The following is a 20,090-nucleotide window of genomic DNA, read 5'->3' as shown; positions in this document are numbered from 1 at the left end:
GTGGCCTACCAGGCTTTTCTGTCCATGGAATTCTCCAAGCAAGGATATTGGAGTGGGTAGCCATTCATTTCTCCAGTAGATCTTCCCCATCCAGACGTCTAGCTCAAGTCTCCTGCATTGCAGGCAGCTTTTTATGATCAATGCCACTAGGGAAGCCTGATAGTTCTTATAACAGGGTAATATTGTGCTTGGATTTTCTCCTGTAATAGACTCTAGCTATAAGCACAAGAAGGAAGACTAATTCAATATTTTAGTTCTCATGGTATAACAAAGTACACTAGAGAGAGGCCTGTAGGAACCTGAAACATCTTGAAGTTGAAGATTCTTCAGTCACTATGTCAAGCGACACAGATATTTCTCTTTCTTCATATGATGAAGATCAGGGATCTAAACTTATCCGAAAAGCTAGAGAGGCACCATTTGTCCCCATTGGAATGGCAGGTTTTGCAGCGATTGTTGCATATGGATTATATAGATCGGAGAGCAGGGGAAATACTAAAATGTCTGTTCACCTGATCCACATGCGTGTGGCAGCCCAAGGCTTTGTTGTGGGAGCCATGACCCTTGGTATGGGCTATTCCCTGTATCAAGAATTCTGGGGAAAACCTAAACCTTAGAAGAGGAGATGCTGTCTTGGTCTTGTTGGGGGTGCTTGCTTTAGTTAGACATCTCATATTGAGGTTATATGTTTATGCTGAAAATAAATTGTTTGGGTCAGACAAGAACATGGTAATTTGAATACTGGCTTCCTTTCTTGCAGGCTTGATTTGCCTGGTGACCAAGTTACTGGTGACTAGTTCACTAGCTAGGTCACTCAGGGAAGTCAGAGCAGCACGAAAGAAACATGTCACTTTTAAATACACTTGATAGTGGTACCTGTCCACCTTCTTAACCTCTTCTGTTGAAATTAGTTCTAAAGAAGGCAACATGCCAATCCTGAAAATGCTCCCAGTTGCTACAGAATATCATACGCTTTTGATGTAATGTAGGAATCCTATTTACCCCAGTTAATTTAACCTTCTGACGGCCTTGTGGACTGAGTACTGTGTCAAGGGCTGGTTGGCTCTTGAGGAACCCTTTCAGAACAGTGCATGGAATACAACATTATAAACCTCCCTGAAAGTCTGTGTGTGTTTTTAAACCAAACCTAAAAAGCTGGTAACAGAGCCACTTTGAAGTAGTATTTATTTTAGAATCATAGTTATAAACATGAGAGTAACTTAACTTGTAGATCCCTTTGAGCTCTTTTGTAATTGCAGAATTATATTTTGCTGCTGTTATATTAGAATAATTTTAAATTATTTTGAAACATGTATTTTAAGTGCTAATGCAAAGGAAAATGAAAAACACTTTAAATGTGGGCAGTATGTTTATTTTCTCCAAAAGATTCATCAACTAAATGAAATGCCTATAATGGAAGTCACTGATGAGCAGCTGGTTTGGTCAGACATTATACAAACTTTGGTATAGCACAGAATGCTTCGTTGTACTTGTGAAATTCTTATCTAACCTGAATTTACATTCCATGGTGATAACATGGTAAATGTAGTGTTATTAAAGTAAATGAACAACAACAACAACAACAAAAAAAAAAAACACCGAAGTACACTAGACTGTTTGTTGAAATGAATTTCTTGACCTTTTACACCTGAAGAATACTAAAAAGTTATTTAGAATTTTTAGGTGTCACCCAGATGATTTGTGAAACTTGTCACAATCAGCTATAATCACACATTTACTTATAAGCACTCTTATTGAATTTAGGTGAAGGTTTTGGGCCAAATAAATGATAATCTTGATCAAGGGAAAGGTAAGGTCAGTTCCTATTTGAAGGATAATGAACTTTGATTGTCATTTAAACATAATGATAATATGTTAGTTTCCATTTATATATCATTCTTTAATTTACACTTAATTTGGTTTTTATAAATATAGTTCAGTTCAATGATATTTGGAAAAAAATTTTCAAGAGTTTGGAATGTGAGGAGATGTAATCATTTATAAAAATGCCACATATTATGCATTGCTACTCAGGCTTTTCTGTATTCCATATATGTCATATATGGAATGTGCTGTGTTGAGTGGGTCAGTTGTGTCTGACGCTGACTCCATGGACTGTAGCCCACAGGCTCCTCCTTCTATGGGGATTCTCCAGGCAAGATTACTTGAGTGAGTTACCATACTCTCCTTCAGGGGATCTTCCCAACCCAGGGATCAAACCCAGGTCTCCCATATTGCAGTCAGATTCTTTATCATCTAAGCCACCACAGAAGCTCTAATGTATGGAATATAACAATACTATTAGTTTGTGTTGAATTATTATTAATTATACCCATCAGTTCAGTTCAGTTCAGTCGCTCAGTAGTGTCCGACTCTTTGCGACCCCATGAATCCCAGCATGTCAGGCCTCCCTGTCCATCACCATCTCCCCAGCGTTCACTCAGACTCATGTCCATCAAGTCCGTGATGCCATCCAGCCATCTCATCCTCTGTCGTCCCCTTCTCCTCCTGCCCCCAATCCCTCCCAGGATTAGAGTATTTTCCAATGAGTCAACTCTTTGCATGAGGTGGCCAAAGTACTGGAGTTTCAGCTTTAGCATCATTCCCTCCAAAGGAATCCCAGGGTTGATCTTCAGAATGGACTGGTTGGATCATCTTGCAGCCCAAGGGACTCTCAAAGAGTCTTCTCCAACACCATAGTTCAAAGCCTTCTTCACAGTCCAACTCTCACATCCATACATGACCACTGGGAAAACCATAGCCTTGGCTAGACGGACCTTAGTCGGCAAAGTAATGTCTCTGCTTTTGAATATACTATCTAGGTTGGTCATAACTTTTCTTCCAAGGAGTAAGCGTCTTTTAATTTCATGGCTGCAGTCACCATCTGCAGTGATTTTGGAGCCCCAAAAAATAAAGTCTGACACTGTTTCTACTGTTTCCCCATCTATTTCCCATGAAGTGATGGGACCAGATGCCATGATCTTCGTTTTCTGAATGCTGAGTTTTAAGCCAACTTTTTCACTCTCCTCTTTTACTTTCATCAAGAGGCTTTTTAGTTCCTCTTCACTTTCTGGCATAAGGGTGGGGTCATCTGCAGATCTGAGGTTATGGATATTTCTCCCGGCAATCTTGATTCCAGCTTGTGTTTCTTCCAGTCCAGCATTTCTCATGATGTATTCTGCATAGAAGTTAAATAAGCAGGGTGACAATATACAGCCTTGATGTACTCCTTTTTCTGTTTGGAACCAGTGTGTTGTTGCATGTCCAATTCTAACTGTTGCTTCCTGACCTGAATACAGATTTCTCAAGAGGCAGGTTACATGATCTGGTAATCCCATCTCTTTCAGAATTTTCCACAGTTTCTTGTGATCCACACAGTCAAAGGCTTTGGCGTAGTCAAGAAAGTAGAAATAGATGTTTTTCTGGAACTCTCTTGCTTTTTCCATGATCCAGCGGATGTTGGCAATTTGATCTCTGGTTCCTCTGCCTTTTCTAAAACCAGCTTGAATATCAGTGAGTTCACGGGTCACGTATTGCTGAAGCCTGGCTTGGAGAATTTTGAGCATTATTTTACTAGCATGTGAGATGAGTGCAATTGTGCGGTAGTTTGAGCAATCTTTGGCATTGCCTTTCTTTGGGATTGGAATGAAAACTGATCTTTTCCGGTCCTGTGGCCACTGCTGAATTTTCCAAATTTGCTGGCATATTGAGTGCAGCACTTTCACAGCATTATACCCATGGTTTCCCTTAATTTGCATATATATTTCAAAATAATTTATGGGATCCAAAGGATTCTGGACTTTACTACTTCTGAAATGGGCTAGTTGCTAAAAGTAAGGATGATGGCACAGAAATAAAACTTCACAGGAGATAGAAAATGATAGGTGGCCCTCAAATAATGTTTTAAAAAAGGACTTCCTCTATTTTGTCACTAGAATTTGCTTAAACATGCTAAGTTTACTAAACGTGTCTTCTTTGCTTATAATTTGGCAAAGATATCTTAGTTTTCATCAGAGCTGAAGAAAGAGTGTATGGAGGCAAAAGAATGATGCTTGTGACAGTTGTGGAAGGAATATCAAAGGAAATAGAGAAGACAGTGACACATAATACTGGGGGGGAAACAAGGGAGAAAAAGTTAAGCCAGTTGAATAAAATTTTATAGACCGTTGGGTTGGGGGATATGCTAGAGAAATATCTAAACAGAAGAAATGTGTGAACAAAAAAAAATAGCAGGAATTTTGTAGTCAGAAAGTTGATGGATGTGAGTCTGAGTAAACTCCAGGAGATGGTGATGGACAGGGAGGCCTGGCGTGCTGCGATTTCATAGGGTCGCAAAGAGTCGGACACGACTGAGCGACTGAACTGAACTGAACTGAAGAGAAAGAGTTGAAGGTGACTTAACATCAGCAGAAAAGAGTCTGTCTGGGGTGGTGGGAGTGGCAAGAAAAGGATAGATGTTGTCTCATGAAACAGAGATCCATAGCTTAAACCATGTTGGATCTAAATACTTAACTAGTCAAATCTTTGTGAATCTCTGCCTGTCTTCATTCTTAGTCACACTCTCCTCACAGTGAGGTTGAAGATGGCTATCAGTTATTACAACCAATTAAATGAATTACTAGAAACAGAATATATCTTTCTAGTAGACTTGAAAGTTTTGGGGGATCCTTTTCATTGACCAAAAGCACATCATAAACTTAACCTGAATTAAGAGTGTATGAGGAAAAGACAAGTCTGGGTATTGGTATCTGAGAATGAAGAAATTAATTGTAGGTGATTTTCAACAAATAAGTAAACAATGTATACAGGAAGAAGATAGCTTATACAGTGACAGATATTCAAGGCTATTGGATGAAAACAAAAAGTGAAAAATGAAAATAATGGTAGTGGGGTAAAGAAAGCAAATAAAAGATGAACACTAAAATTTTAAATAATCATTATCGGAAGATATATATATCATATATCATATATATATGGCACATGTGTAAATGTAAGATGCATATATACTAATGTCATGTGTATATATTTATATAAGACATACGTGTGAAAGGAGTACATCAAGGCTGTATATTGTCACCCTGCTTATTTAACTTATATGCAGTATACATCATGAGAAACACTGTGCTGGATGAAGCACAAGCTGGAATCAAGATTGCTGGCAGAAATATCAATAACCTCAGTTATGCAGATGACACCACCTTTATGGCAGAAAGTGAAGAACTAAAGAGCCCCTGGATGAAAGTGAAAGAGGAGAGTGAAAAAGTTGGCTTCTAGCTTAACATTCAGAAAACGAAGATCATGACATCTGGTCCCATCACTTCATGGCAAATAGATGGGGAAACAATGTCAACAGTGAAAGACTACTTTGGGGGCTTCAAAATCACTTCAGATGGTGACTGTAGCCATGAAATTAAAAGACGCTTGCTCCTTGGAAGAAAAATTATGACCAACATAGACAGCATATTAGAGACATTACTTTGCCAACAAAGGTCCGTCTAGTCAAGGCTATGGTTTTTCCAGTAGTCATGTATAGATGTGAGAGTCGGACTATAAAGAAAGCTGAGTACCGAAGAATTAATGCTTTTGAACCATGGTGTTGGAGAAGACACTTGAGAGTCCCTTGGACTGCAAGGATATCCAACCAGTCCATCTAAAGGAAATAAGTCCTGAATATTCATTGGAAGGACTGATGCTGAGGCTGAAATTCCAATAGTTTGGCCACCTGATGCAAATAGCTGACTCATTTGAAAAAACCATGATGCTGCTGAAGGCGGGAGGAGAAGGGGACCGCAGAGGATGAGACGGTTGGATCGCATCACCGACTCAATGGACATGAGTTTGAGTAAACTCTGGGAGTTGGTGATGGACAAGGAGGCCTGGCGTGCTGCAGTCCATGCGATCACAAAGAGTCAGACATAACTGAGTGACTGAACGGGAACTGAACTGATGTGTGTGTGTATATACATACTTATGTATATACAGATACAAGAAATTGGTACATAGACTTATTTTTTAACCTGATGGTAAATTTATCATAGTAATTAATGTTTAGCAGTAGTGATTGAAAATCTGAGTAAATGCACCCTCCTCAAATTATTTTTCCTTACCAAGGTAGTTGGTTTGATTTTGTGCTCAGTCAGGTCTAACTCTTCACGACCCCATGGACTGTAGCCAGCTAGGCTTCTCTGTCCAAGGGATTCTCCAGGGAGGGATACTGGTGTGGGCTGCCATTTCTTCCTCCAGGGGAATCTTCCTGACTCTGGGATCAAAATGGCATCTCCTGTGTCTCCTGCATTGGCAGGCAGATTCTTAACCACTGAGCCACCTGGGAAGTCTAGTTGGTTTGATTAGATGCTGCAGTAAATAAAACAGAAGGCAGCCTATTCTTCCCCCTCAAACAGACGTTTACTCTCTCAGATCTGCTAGGAAAGATATATTCATTAAATACAAGAGGAGATATACACATATATTTTTAAAAGTAGACACATATAATAAAAATGCGCTAATGTAGCTAAATTCTTGTCTTTAACCTTAGCTAATTTCAAAATTGGAAGCAGCAGTGATAACAAAAATAACAGATTTGTGCATGGCTGCCTATGGTTGCTATTTTATTATATTTAAAACACTGCAAACCATTTGAAACAGATGAAGGCTAAAGGTTGAGTGGTTGTAATGAAGCAGAATTGCAGGTTCCCAAGGGCAGGGTGGGAAAGCAAATGAACTGTGTTTTTAGTTCCTTAGAAATTACTTTGGCAATTAAGAGGTGCTCATATGTGTGGTTTGACTGCAATCAGGGCACCCAGTGGAATACCCAGACATTTCTTAATGTATGTTGGCCATTATTTCAGCAATTATAAAAGGGATATAAATGCTAACATGCACATTTCCAGGAATATGGCTTTCAGTCCCTATACCATCATTGTAGAAAAGTATTGTGGCTTCCTTAAACCCAGCTTGCTATGCAAGGTCAATGCAACCAGCAATTCATTCCTTGCAGAGTAACCATTTTATTAGGTAGCATGGAAGTCAGAGCTCCCTATTTCATTAAATGGCAATTAGGTAATTTAAAAATAATACTAAGCCTCTTAATCAGCTTGTTTTGCCATGTGTTCCACAAGGGACCTTGGCATTCTCTAACAATTAATAAGAAAAGTGCTTCATGAATACAACCGATGCCTTTGAGCTTTGAATTTTCCTGCCAAATCAGAGGTTTTGAAATATTTCTGTTATGAAAGTGGTCTTTTAAATTTCATTCTTTCTCAATAACAGAAAAGATTTTAATGAGTTAATGAGGTAATTATCTACTGTTAGGCTAAAGATATATTTTACAGTAGTTTAGATAAAAAACAGTCATATCCTATATAAGTAATTATGAACATGGGCAAATAAAACCCCTTACAAATACCTATTAAATCATTTTGTTGATTTACCTTAAATATTTAGAATTTGAAACTGTCTTTGGAGAAAATTATACCTTAGATAACCATTTTAGTTATCTATTGCTACTTAACTAGCTACCCTAAAGCTTAGTGTCTGAAACAACAATGATTTATCCTGGTCCTTGATATCCAATTTAGGCAGGGTCCAACAGGGACAACTATCTCTGCAGTACATTGTGTCAGTTGATATGGCTAGAATAAGGGATTTACTTCCAAGATGGCTCAGTCACAGGGCTGGCAAGTTGGTGCTGACTTTCAGCTGGCAGCTCAACCAGTGGTGTGGACCCTGGTTCCTCTCCATGGGGTCCTTGGGCTTCCTCAGAGCATAGCGGCCATGTTCAAAGAGTAAGCATCCCATGAGAACCCTGTGGAACTGTGCTGTCCTTTTGGACTTTGATTAGGAAACAGCAGAGCCCTTTGCCAGACTCGAAGGGCTAAGACCCAAAGACCCACCTCTCAATGGGCAAAATTTCAGTCACATTGGAAAAAAGTAGAATAGGAGATACTAAATATTGTAGATATTTTTGGAAAATTCTATCTTTCCCAATATTCCCATCACTCAGAGTAAGAAGAAAATAAAAATTTTTAGGTCTTAATTTGTTGGTCATTGTTCTAATCCACAAGCTATTCAGTATAATACCTGCATAGGGGAATGTGTTCTAGAGTCCAACACTGTATTCTAAATCCTCTGATGACTAGATGGGAGACTCTGGGAATGCCACATATGTTCTCTGAGTACCTTGCTATTCATTATTAAAGTCAAGTCTAATAACAACTATTTTGCTGGGATATTTGCAATACAGATTAACTGAGATAATGGTGTAAAGAACTCTGCATGAGTGGTTGATATCTGACTAAAGTAAGTATATTAGCAATATCAGTTATTATCAAATACAATGAAGGTAGTGATAATTTTATATCAAACAAAGCAATATCAAAAATGACCCCAGTACTCTATCTTAGCAACCTTGATAATATACAGAGGATGTGTCTACAGTTTACTCTCATGGGGTTAGTTTGAAAGACTGAATTTCAACCTACATGATTTCCAGGATCCTGCCTCCTGATACTTCAAGTACCTGACTCCTCATACTGCTGGAAAGAAAAATACTGCAAACTAAACAATTCATTGTTTTTCTAGAACATGAAGAAATAAAGTCACCTATCACAAAAATATGTTTAAATATTTTTGCTGTTGTTAGTCCTGTTAATTCACAGTTAAAGTGGATTGGAATGGATCAATTATCCTGAATAATAAATAGCTCACTTAGTCTTCTTCTACTTATTTGCTAAACACCCATGGAACAGTTTACAAATATATCACTATCTAATTATAAATGCTGATATTCAATAAGTTATATAGTTGATAATATGCAAAAATCAAAATGCCCAAATCAATCTGGTTTTTCTTACATTAACATGTAACTTATCAAATTCTTGAGGCCTTATGTTTAATCATAAGTTTATATTTTCACACAACCCACTCCTCAGTTATATACACAGAACCATATTAAAATTCAGAACAGAAAGCAAACATGGAAGTGATTTTCCACTTTTAACCTACCTGTATATCCTAGAAATGCTACATCCAGATCTGTACTATGTATACACTTAATGCATTGCTAACCCCTTTCCGCTTGGTTTTGACAGAAGAAAGAAACCTTCCAGTTTATAAAATTAAAAATTCTATAAAGCATTAGGTGTACAAATGTAACATTAATATATAAATGTGTTTCCCTGCAGTCTGCATGGAGAAATGACACTGTTTAAAACTATGAAAGGGATTAAACTTTCTATTGTTATGAAACTCAAATATCTTATTTTTCTTTGCTTACATAATTCATTTAAATATTCTTCTGCCAGTTCTATTTTTAAATTAAAAGATGGAGAATCATCTGATTGAAACACAGATACTGTTACTGAAACCTGGTTGAGAAGTGGCGATTAGAAAAATTACACTAATATAGAACACAGAAAAGCAATTTTCTGGTAATAGGTACTATTTTCCTGTGGACTTACTGAAATAAGACTCACTAAGTTTGTTTCTCTGGCTTCTAGCCAAGTTTGAACAATGAGAAATCAGAATGAAATTTCACTTTTTTTTTTTTTTTTTGTAATTTTACTCTACTTAATTTACTTTACTTGTAATTTTACTTTACTTAATAAAATATGGAAATGTTTCACCAATCTAAGTAACACATTTGGTAACCACAGCTATCTGATAAAGCTACAAAACATAACTTTGTTTGAAAAACCACTACAGCACAATGTGGGTTTCAGAGAACATTTATCCATGTGTCTATTTCTCTTTTTCTTGTCCTATGGTAACTCCTTGAAGCCACCTAACTTCTTGAGATTAATCATTTCCAATTGAGCCAATGAAATGTGAAGAGGGGTCACTTTTAGATAGAAGTCTTTGAGAGGTAGTGTATGCATTCTCAGTCAATTCAGTCATGTATGACTTTTTGACACCATGGGTTGTAGCCCACCAGGCTCCTTTGTCCATGGGATTTTCCAAGCAAGAATACTGGAGTGGGTTGCCATACCCTCCTCCAGGGGATCTATTCAATCCAGGGATCAAACTTGCATCTCCTGCATTGCAGGTGGATTCTTTACCTGCCGAGCCACTAGGGAAGCCCAAAATGGGTAATACATGATTCATCATATCTTTCTACCCCTCCCATGGAAATCTGATTCCCTGAGTGAAGAGGAGCAAAGAGGTGTTCCCAAACAACTGAAGCTTACAATTACTACATATCTGAACAAGATATAATGCTTCACTTTAAATCTTGGAGTTTTGTGGATGTTTACCTCACCACAACCAAGCTTATCTCAGTTTATACAGAGCCCCACATATCTACTGTAAAGCCCATAGGGTTATTAAATTAGGTTACGAACTTGACAAGCACAGCTTTGTTGAAGTTGCCTCCATTGGTGTCCTTTGTAGACACAGAAATTCAGTGTGACACAGAATATACTCAAGTCACCTTTCAAGCTGCAGTCATAAATGCTGGCTTACCAAGTGAAATTTAGTCTTGATGTGATATTTTTCTGAAAGGTCAATTAATCAGATGATGTAAAAAGTAAAGCTTTATATTTTTCTCAATTCTCAAAACACTTAAAGGTATAAATTGGAAACTAGGAAATAGAGAAATTTATGTTTGACAACAGAAGACAGAAACCTCAGCAAATTAAACCCCCACATTTCACAGATGTTATTTTGTGAAGAAAAACCGAGACTTGGCGATACTAAAAATTATAACAGGTAATAATTAATATTTGCTAGCATTATTGTGGTACTTAAAAAACTTAAAATGGAATCATGACCACAGTTGGTCAATTATGTATTTTATACAAGGTGTTTCACAGGCATTGCTTATATCTTTCCAAGCACAACTCTGCCAGACAAGTATCAAACTGTATATATACATCCCCCTTCTTCTTTTAACCTGGCTTCCTTTCCTCCCTTGAAATCTTTGATGTTAGTACTTAGATCTGAAGTTCTGTGTCTCTATAGCAGGTTTTCTGAGAGACTGTATTCTTGTATTTAAGGGCTTCCCTGGTGGAGCTGAGGTTAAAGCGTCTGCCTGCAATGTGGAAGACCTGGGTTCGATCCCTGGGTTGAGAAGATCCCCTGGAGAAGGAAATGACAACCCACTCCAGTATTCTTGCCTAGAGAATCCCATGGAAGGAGAGGCTTGGTGGGCTACAGCCCATGGGTCGCAAAGAGTCGGACACGACTGAGCGACTTCACTTTCACTTACATATATGTGAATATTCTTATATATGAATGTTCTCAATATATGAATGTTGATATGTATATATGTTCATATTAGATGTATGAATAGTGTTCCCCAGCCCTAACTCCTTTTTGGCATTTTACCACCACTTTCCAAACACTCTAGCCCATAATTAGCCAAGATAATAGAAAAAGTTATTTGATATCATAGAGAAATTAAAGACTCTTTAAGGATATTAATGCAATAAATTTTTATTACTCAAAAACAAAACCCCTAAGACTCTAAATTTGTTTTATTATGGAGCTGGACCAAAAAAGTAGTTTTTCTGCTTTTCTCCCTCTATACTCCAAGTTCCTTAAAAAAAAAAAAAAAAAAAAAAGTTAGAAGAAACCCATTGCCTGTAACTTAAACCAGAAATCAACATAAAGAAAGGATCCTGGGGGGAAGAAGAGGTCCCAAATCTAAGGAGGTCAGATTAGTGAGAGGAGGAAGGAAGAAAAACAGAGAAACAGAAACAGCCTGCCTGTCTGATGGAAGGCAAAATATAGAACTGTTCTGAAATGCTGGAACCAGATTTCAAACTCATAGTTCTGGAAGTTTTGGCCACAGCAATCAGAGCAGAAAAAGAAATAAAAGGAATCCAAATTGGAAAAGAAGAAGTAAAACCCTCATTGTTTGCAGATGACATGATCCTCTACATAGAAAACCCTAAAGACTTCACCAGAAAATTACTAGAGCTAATCAATGAATATAGTAAAGTTGCAGGATATAAAATTAACACAGAGAAATCCCTTGCATTTCCTATACACTAATAATGAGAAAGTAGAAAAACAAATTAAGGAAACAATTCCATTCACCATTGCAACGAAAAGAATAAAATACTTAGGAATATATCTACCTAAAGAAACTAAAGACCTATATATAGAAAACTATAAAACACTGATGAAAGAAATCAAAGAGGACACTAATAGGTAAAATACTAAATTTTAGAACACACATTGTCTAACCCTAACCCAATATGTCTCATTTTATTCTATTTATTCTAAGAAAAATGTATTACATTAACTTATATTAACTGATTTCTCTATAATCTGACTCCACTCACAAATACCTGAAAGTATCTTATTCAGAAATGATGAAGTAATATTTCTGGAATGTTTTCTTATACAAATGCATACTATTGAAAACTAAAAGCGGTTTTATTACCAGAACACTCTTAAATTCAAGCAAGATCTCATTTGAGATCTATCTCTCAACACTGATACCATGTACCCCTAACTCTAGACACTCAGTCTTAGGTTTAACATTGTTTGATCCCTAAGAAAAGGCTTATTTCCTTTTCTTTAGTTCTAGGGCCAGAGAAAGTGAAAAGATTTGAGGACCAGATCACTGTCAGTCTTGGAGCTGTCAAAGCTTTAAAAGAAAAGGGGGACTCATCAGCAAAAGTGCTTGCATATAAAAAATGAAGTATCAAAAATTTTCTTAGATAAGTGTTAGCTTAATGGACTTTTGCACAGGAAAGAATGATTTCTCAGCAGCGCTGTGTCTGTTTTCTTGCCTCTCTTTTTGTTCCGATTTGTAATTCTAAAGGTACTTATGAATTAGCATACACTGACATTAGATGAACACAGCAATTGAGAAACATTTTGAAAGAAATAATTGATACTCCTTTTAAACTTGTTTAAGACTAGATATATGAGCCTTCTGGTGGCTCTGCGGTAAAGAACCTGCCTGCCAATTCAGGAGACACAGAAGATGTGGGTTCAATCCCTGGGTTGGGAAGACCACCTGGAGGAAGGCATGGCAACCTCCTCCAGTATTCTTACTTAGAGAAACCCATGGACAGAGGAAACTTTTGGGCTACAGTCCTTGGGGTTACAAAGAGTCCGATACGACTGAAGTAGCTTCACACACACACCACTAAGCTAGGTATACAGGAAGCATGATACCATTTTTTTTAATTTACAAAGTGTCATTTAGCTGTTAATTTTATTTTTAAAAGATGATTATAGTTTAACTTTTATCCAAATTATTTTTAGATTTATTTGAATGTTTGATTTAAATGTATGATATTTAATTATTATTTTAATAACTTGAAATGTCTTAGAAAATTTTAATATATTAGAAAAGAATAACTTCCTTTGGAAATGTGTTAGAAACTTTTACCTTCTGGTACTCTAAAAGGCGATCTTATGATGTGTAAAAAGCTGGCTTAAATCTAAATATTAAAAAAAAAAAAAAAAAACTAAGATCATAGACTACATCCCCATTACTTCATGGCAAATAGAAGGGGAAAAGGTAGAAGCAGAGGCAGGTCTCCTCTTCTTGGGCTCTAAAATCACCATGGATGGTGACCATAGCCATGAAATCAGAAGACAATTGCTTCTTGGCAGTAAAGTCATGGAAAACCTAGACAGTGTGTTGAAAAGCAAGACACCACTCTGCCAAAAAGGGTCCATATAGTCAAGGCTATGATCTTCCCAGTGGTCACGTACAGTTGTGAGAGCTGGACCGTAAAGAAGGCAGAGTGCCAAATAATTGATGCTTTTTAACTGTGGTGCTGGAGAAGACTCCTGAGAGTCCTTTGGACAGCAAGGAGATCAACCAGTCAATCTTAAACAAAGTCAACCCTGAATATTCACTGGAAAAACTGAAGCTGAAGATGAAGCTGAAGCTCCAGTGTTTTGGTCACCTAATGTGAAGAGCCAACTCATTGGAAAAGTCCCTGATGCTGGGAAAACTGAGGGCAGGAGAAGAGGGCATCAGAGAATGAGATGGCTAGATGGCATTACCAGTGCAATGGACATGAACTTGGGCAAATTATGGAAGATGGTGAGGGACAAGGGGGCCTGACATACTGCAGTCCATGGAGTCACAAAGAATCAGACATAACTAGGAACTGAACAACAACACTAACAAAATTCATACATATAAGCGTAAATGAATTATTATTCATTTCAGTTAAATGATATCAGTGATAAAAAATTATTGAGAAATTAACATTTATTTTGTACATTATCAAACCAATAGGAAATGTTAAAGATAGGTATGGACTAAAGTGTTAATCACTCAATTATGTCCAACTCTTTGTGACTCCATGGACTATAGCCCACTAGTCTTCTATGTCCTTTGAATTCTCCAGACAAGAATACTGGAGTGGGTACCCATTCCCTTCTCCAGGTGGATTCTTTATTGTCTGAGCCACCAGGGAAGGCCTTTTGGCTACAGCAAGAAACAAACAAGAACGCTGAATTTTTGAAATTACTACAAAAATTTATTGCAGATAAGTTTATTGTAATGTTACCATGGTGGTTCACATAGAAAAAAAAAAGATATAAAAGAAAATTTTGGTCAAAAATCCAGAATATTCTTTCATACTATGCAACCCCAAGTCCAAGGAGCAGTGGCTGTGTGGGCACAGGAGGGCCTAGAGGAAATACTCCATGTTCAAGGTCAGGAGGGGAGGCTGTGAGGAGATACCCCTTGTCCAAGGTAAGGAGCAGTGGCTGCGCTTTGCTGGAGCAGCCGTGAAGAGATACCCCACTTCCAAGGCAAGAGAAACTCAAGTAAGATGGTAGGTATTGCGAGAGGCATCAGAAGGCAGACACACTGAAATCATAATCACAGAAAACAAGTTAATCTAATCACACGGACCACAGCCTTGTCTAACTCAATGAAACTAAGCCATGCTGTGTGGGGCCACCCAAGACGCGCAGGTCACGGTGGAGAGGTCTGACAGAATGTGGCACACAGGAGAAGAGAATGGCAAACCACTTCAGTATTCTTGCCTTGAGAACCCCATGAACAGTATGAAAAGGCAAAATGATAAGATACTCAAAGAGGAATCCCCAGGTCAATAGGTGCCCAATATGTTACTGGAGATCAGTGGAGAAATAACTTCAAAAAGAATGAAGGAATGGAGCCAAAGCAAAAACAATACCCAGTTGTGGATGTGACTGGTGATAGAAGCAAGGTCTGATGCGATAAAGAGCATCATTTCTTGGGAAATAAATGGGGAAACAGTGTCAGATTTTATTTTGGGGGGCTCCAAAATCACTGCAGATGGTGAATGCAGCCATGAAATAATGGATTAAAGATCTAAATGTAAGACCAGAAACTATAAAACTCCTAGAGGAGAATATAGGCAAAACACTCTCCGACATAAATCACAGCAGGATCCTCTATGATCCACCTCCCAGAATTCTGGAAATAAAAGCAAAAATAAACAAATGGGATCTAATTAAAATTAAAAGCTTCTGCACAACAAAGGAAAATATACGCAAGGTGAAAAGACAGCCTTCTGAATGGGAGAAAATAATAGCAAATGAAGCAACTGACAAACAACTAATCTCAAAAATATACAAGCAACTTATGCAGCTCAATTCCAGAAAAATAAACGACCCAATCAAAAAATGGGCCAAAGAACTAAATAGACATTTCTCCAAAGAAGACATACGGATGGCTAACAAACACATGAAAAGATGCTCAACATCACTCATTATCAGAGAAATGCAAATCAAAACCACAATGAGGTACCACTTCACACCAGTCAGAATGGCTGCGATCCAAAAATCTGCAAGCAATAAATGCTGGAGAGGGTGTGGAGAAAAGGGAACCCTCCTACACTGTTGGTGGGAATGCAAACTAGTACAGCCACTATGGAGAACAGTGTGGAGATTCCTTAAAAAATTGCAAATAGAACTACCTTATGACCCAGCAATCCCACTGCTGGGTATACACACCGAGGAAACCAGAATTGAAAGAGACACATGTACCCCAATGTTCATCGCTGCACTGTTTATAATAGCCAGGACATGGAAACAACCTAGATGTCCATCAGCAGATGAATGGATAAGAAAGCTTTGGTACATGTACACAATGGAGTATTACTCAGCCGTTAAAAAGAATTCATTTGAATCAGTTCTGATGAGATGGATGAAACTGGAGCCGATTATACAGAGTGAAGTAAGCCAGAAAGAAAAACACCAATACAGTATACTAACACATATATATGGAATTTAGAAAGATGGCAATGACGACCCTGTATGCAAGACAGGTAAAAAGACACAGCGGTGTATAACGGACTTTTGGACTCAGAGAGAGAGGGAGAGGGTGGGATGATTTGGGAGAATGGCATTCTATCATGTATACTATCATGTAAGAATTGAATCGCCAGTCTATGTCTGACGCAGGATACAGCATGCTTGGGGCTGGTGCATCGGGATGACCCAGAGAGATGTTATGGGGAGGGAGGTGGGAGGGGGTTTCATGTTTGGGAACACATGTAAGAATTAAAGATTTTAAAATTAAATAAAAAAAAATTAATTAAAAATAAATAAATAAATAAATAAAAGATGCTTACTCCTTGGAAGGAAAGTTATGACCAACCTAGATAACATATTGAAAAGCAGAGACATTACTTTGTGAACAAAGGTCCATCTAGTCAAGGCTATGGTTTTTCCAGTGGTCGTGTATGGATGTGAGTTGGAGTGTGAAAAAAGCTGAGCACTGAAGAATTGATGCTTTTGAACTGTGGTGTTGGAGAAGACTCTTGAGAGTCCCTTTGACTGCAAGGGGATCCAACCAGTCCATTCTAAAGGAGACCAGTCCTGGGTGTCCACTGGAAGGACTGATGCTGAGGCTGAAATTCCAATACTTTGGCCACCTCATGCGAAGAGTTGACTCCTTGGAAAAGACTCTGATGCTGGGAGGGATTGGGGGCAGGAGGAGAAGGGGATGACAGAGGATGAGATGGCTGGATGGCATCCCTGACTCGATGGATGTGAGTCTGAGTGAATTCCGGGAGTTGGTGATGGACAAGGAGGCCTGACATGCTGTGATTCACGGGGTCACAAAGAGTCAGACATGACTGAGTGACTGAACTGAACTGATGCTTAGTGATAATCATATTCCTTGCAATACTCAAGATTGTTTATATTTTTTTTTTCTATTTTTATCTCTGGGTTTAAAAGTGAGATATCTTAATGGAACACATATTTAATTTGACACAATAATCACTTTTGGAAACATTACTCTCATCTTGGCCTATATTCCATTAAAGAAAACAGATTTCACTTAGAAAAGATTTAAGATGCACAGAAAATTAATAGTGGGAGTAGCACTAAAAGATCCTCAAGGAGCTGTTTCTGATTGTTGTCTCTGACCAAAAATTGAAACTAATAAAGAATTTTCCCTGTAGTTATTCTCATTATGAACTATTGCTTCTACTAACATTTTAACAACAGCTTATTAAAAATTCTAACCATTGTAAGTTTGGCTATTTAACTTTCAATAGTGTTTTTTTTTTTTTTTTTAATTTTTAAGAGAAAATTTCCTTCAATTAACTCCATATGAAATATCAGCAAAAGTGACATTCCAGTTATACAAAACACTAAAACAAGTAAAATATTTGTGTGGCTATGAAGGAGAAAATTAATGAAAAATAATCATTTTTCTTTCTACAATATTTTTGCTTTAAAAATCAATTATTAATATAAAAATCCAGCACTGGGAATGTTTAGAGGGGAAGATGTTGAAAATCATGGTACATATGATAAAAACTTGTATGATTACATTAAAATGTTTTCCAATGATAATAATGATCATCTGTGTCAATACAATACATTTGTTTATCCCGGTATATTCTTCCACAGGATGATAAGACTAGAAATTAGAATATAACCTAAACCTTTACTTCAGAAAATACATGCAAATATTTTCCAGATAGTTTACTTTGATAACATTGCAGTGTCTACAAGGTTAATTCCCAATCAGTTTCTTGAATGATTCTCCCTAAACTATATAAAGGTAAGACTTCAGTACAGTCTCCCTTCTCCCTCTCTTCTTTCTTTGTCTCTCTCTCAACACATATATGTATAGTGTGTTCAGTTCAGTTCAGTCTCCCTCTCTTCTTTCTTTGTCTCTCTCAACACATATATGTACAGTGTGTTCAGTTCTGTTCAGTTCAGTTCACTCACTCAGTTATGTCCAACTCTTTGGAACCTCATGAATCTCAGCATGCCAGGCCTCCCTGTCCATCACCAACTCCCGGAGTTCACTCAAGCTCATGTCCATCAAGTCGGTGATGCCATCCAGCCATCTCATCCTCTGTCATCCCCTTCTCCTCCTGCCTCCAATCCCTCCCAGCATTAGGGTCTTTTCCAGTGAGTCAACTCTGCGCATGCGGTGCCCAAAGTACTGGAGTTTCAGATTTAGCATCATTCCTTCCAAAGAATACCCAGGACTGATCTCCTTTAGAATGGACTGGTTGGATCTCCTTGCAGTCCAGGGGACTCTCAAGCGTTTTCTCCAACACCACAGTTCAAAAGCATCAATTCCTCGGCGCTCAGCTTTCTTCACAGTCCAACTCTCACATCCAAACATGACTACTGGAAAAACCATAGCCTTGACTAGATGGACATTTGTTGGCAAAGTAATGTCTCTGCTTTTGAATATGCTGTCTAGTTTGGTCATAACTTTCCTTCTAAGGAGTAAGCGTCTTTTAATTTCATGGCTGCAATCACCATCTGCAGCGATTTTGGAGCTCCAAAGAATAAAGTCTGACATTGTTCCCACTGTTTCCCCATCTATTTTCCATGAAGTGATGGGACTGGATGCCATGATCTTCGTTTTCTGAATGTTGAGCTTCAAGCCAACTTTTTCACTCTCCTCTTTCACTTTCATCAAGAGGCTTTTTAGTTCCTCTTTACTTTCTGCCATAAGAATGGTGTCATCTGTATTTCTGAGGTTATTGATATTTCTCCCGGCAATCTTGATTCTAGCTTGTGCTTCTTCCATCCCAGGGTTTCTCATGATGTACTCTGCATATAAGTTAAATAAGCAGGGTGACAATGTACAGTCTTTATGTGCTCCTTTTTCTATTTGGAACCAGTGTGTTGTTCCATGTCCAATTCTAACTGTTGCTTCCTGACTTGCATATAGGTTTCTCAAGACGCAAGTCAGGTGGTCTGGTATTTCCATCTCTTTCAGAATTTTCCACAGTTTATTGTGATTCACACAGTCAAAGGCTTTGGCATAGTCATATGTACAGGTATAAATATATAAATTTATAAATAAACATAAGTGTACACAAATGTAAATACATACATTTATGAATAAATATTAAATATATAAAATATATGTAAATATATGTATTTGTTGAACTCTCCTTTCTGAAACACAGAATGATTCAACCAAGGTGGTGATCTCTTTCAATAGTCTAACACCATAAGCTTAGCTAAATGAACAGTTTTATTTTATGTTGGTCTTCTGGGTTATGCATTATTAAGAGCATTACTCATGGCATTTTAAAATGTTATTTAGGCTACCACATTATAATGTCTCATCATGTGTAAAATTTATGCTTTATTTCATGCATTTAGAACTACTTTAGGAATTTTATAGAAGGTTTCAATTACTATTGCCTCAACAGAGCAAAACTTTACAAACTGAAATTAATAAAAAGCTATTTAAGACTGGACAGTGGTTATTAAAACATTAGTTGCAATTTTGTTGAACTAAAACAAACAAAAATAAGTTTCATAGAATTAATATTTTTTATTAAATATATTATTGAGATATTAACAGAACCCTCTGGATTTGTACAACTGTAATCACCTTTGATAATCTTTGCTATTCATTCCACTCTCACATAAAATTATAAATTACATTTTTCAGTTTTGTTATTATGGACATTTACTGTTAGGATAAAGGATAGAACATGCTTTATTTAGCAGTCTGAGGTGTCCATTTGCCCTCTTGCCTGTTCCTCTCTAAAAACATGTATGTTTGTTTTGGTTCTTTTAGTGAAAACAAGCCAATTTTCCACAATCAGACTTCCTTTTATGAATAATATAGTAATGGCAGATTATTGAAGTTTTTTTGAGGGTTGATGCTCTGTTTTTTTTCAGGA

General features: G+C 37.4%; 1 pseudogene; it reads left to right on the top strand.

Moving 5' to 3' along the window:
• Positions 1–314: 314 nt before the first annotated feature.
• LOC138082333 (HIG1 domain family member 1A, mitochondrial pseudogene) lies at positions 315–638 on the top strand (annotated as a pseudogene).
• Positions 639–20,090: the final 19,452 nt, after the last annotated feature.

Source organism: Capricornis sumatraensis, chromosome 7 (genome assembly GCF_032405125.1).
Source record: "Capricornis sumatraensis isolate serow.1 chromosome 7, serow.2, whole genome shotgun sequence".
In the NCBI taxonomy this organism is placed as follows: domain Eukaryota; kingdom Metazoa; phylum Chordata; class Mammalia; order Artiodactyla; family Bovidae; genus Capricornis; species Capricornis sumatraensis.
This window is presented reverse-complemented; position numbering and strand designations above follow the sequence as displayed.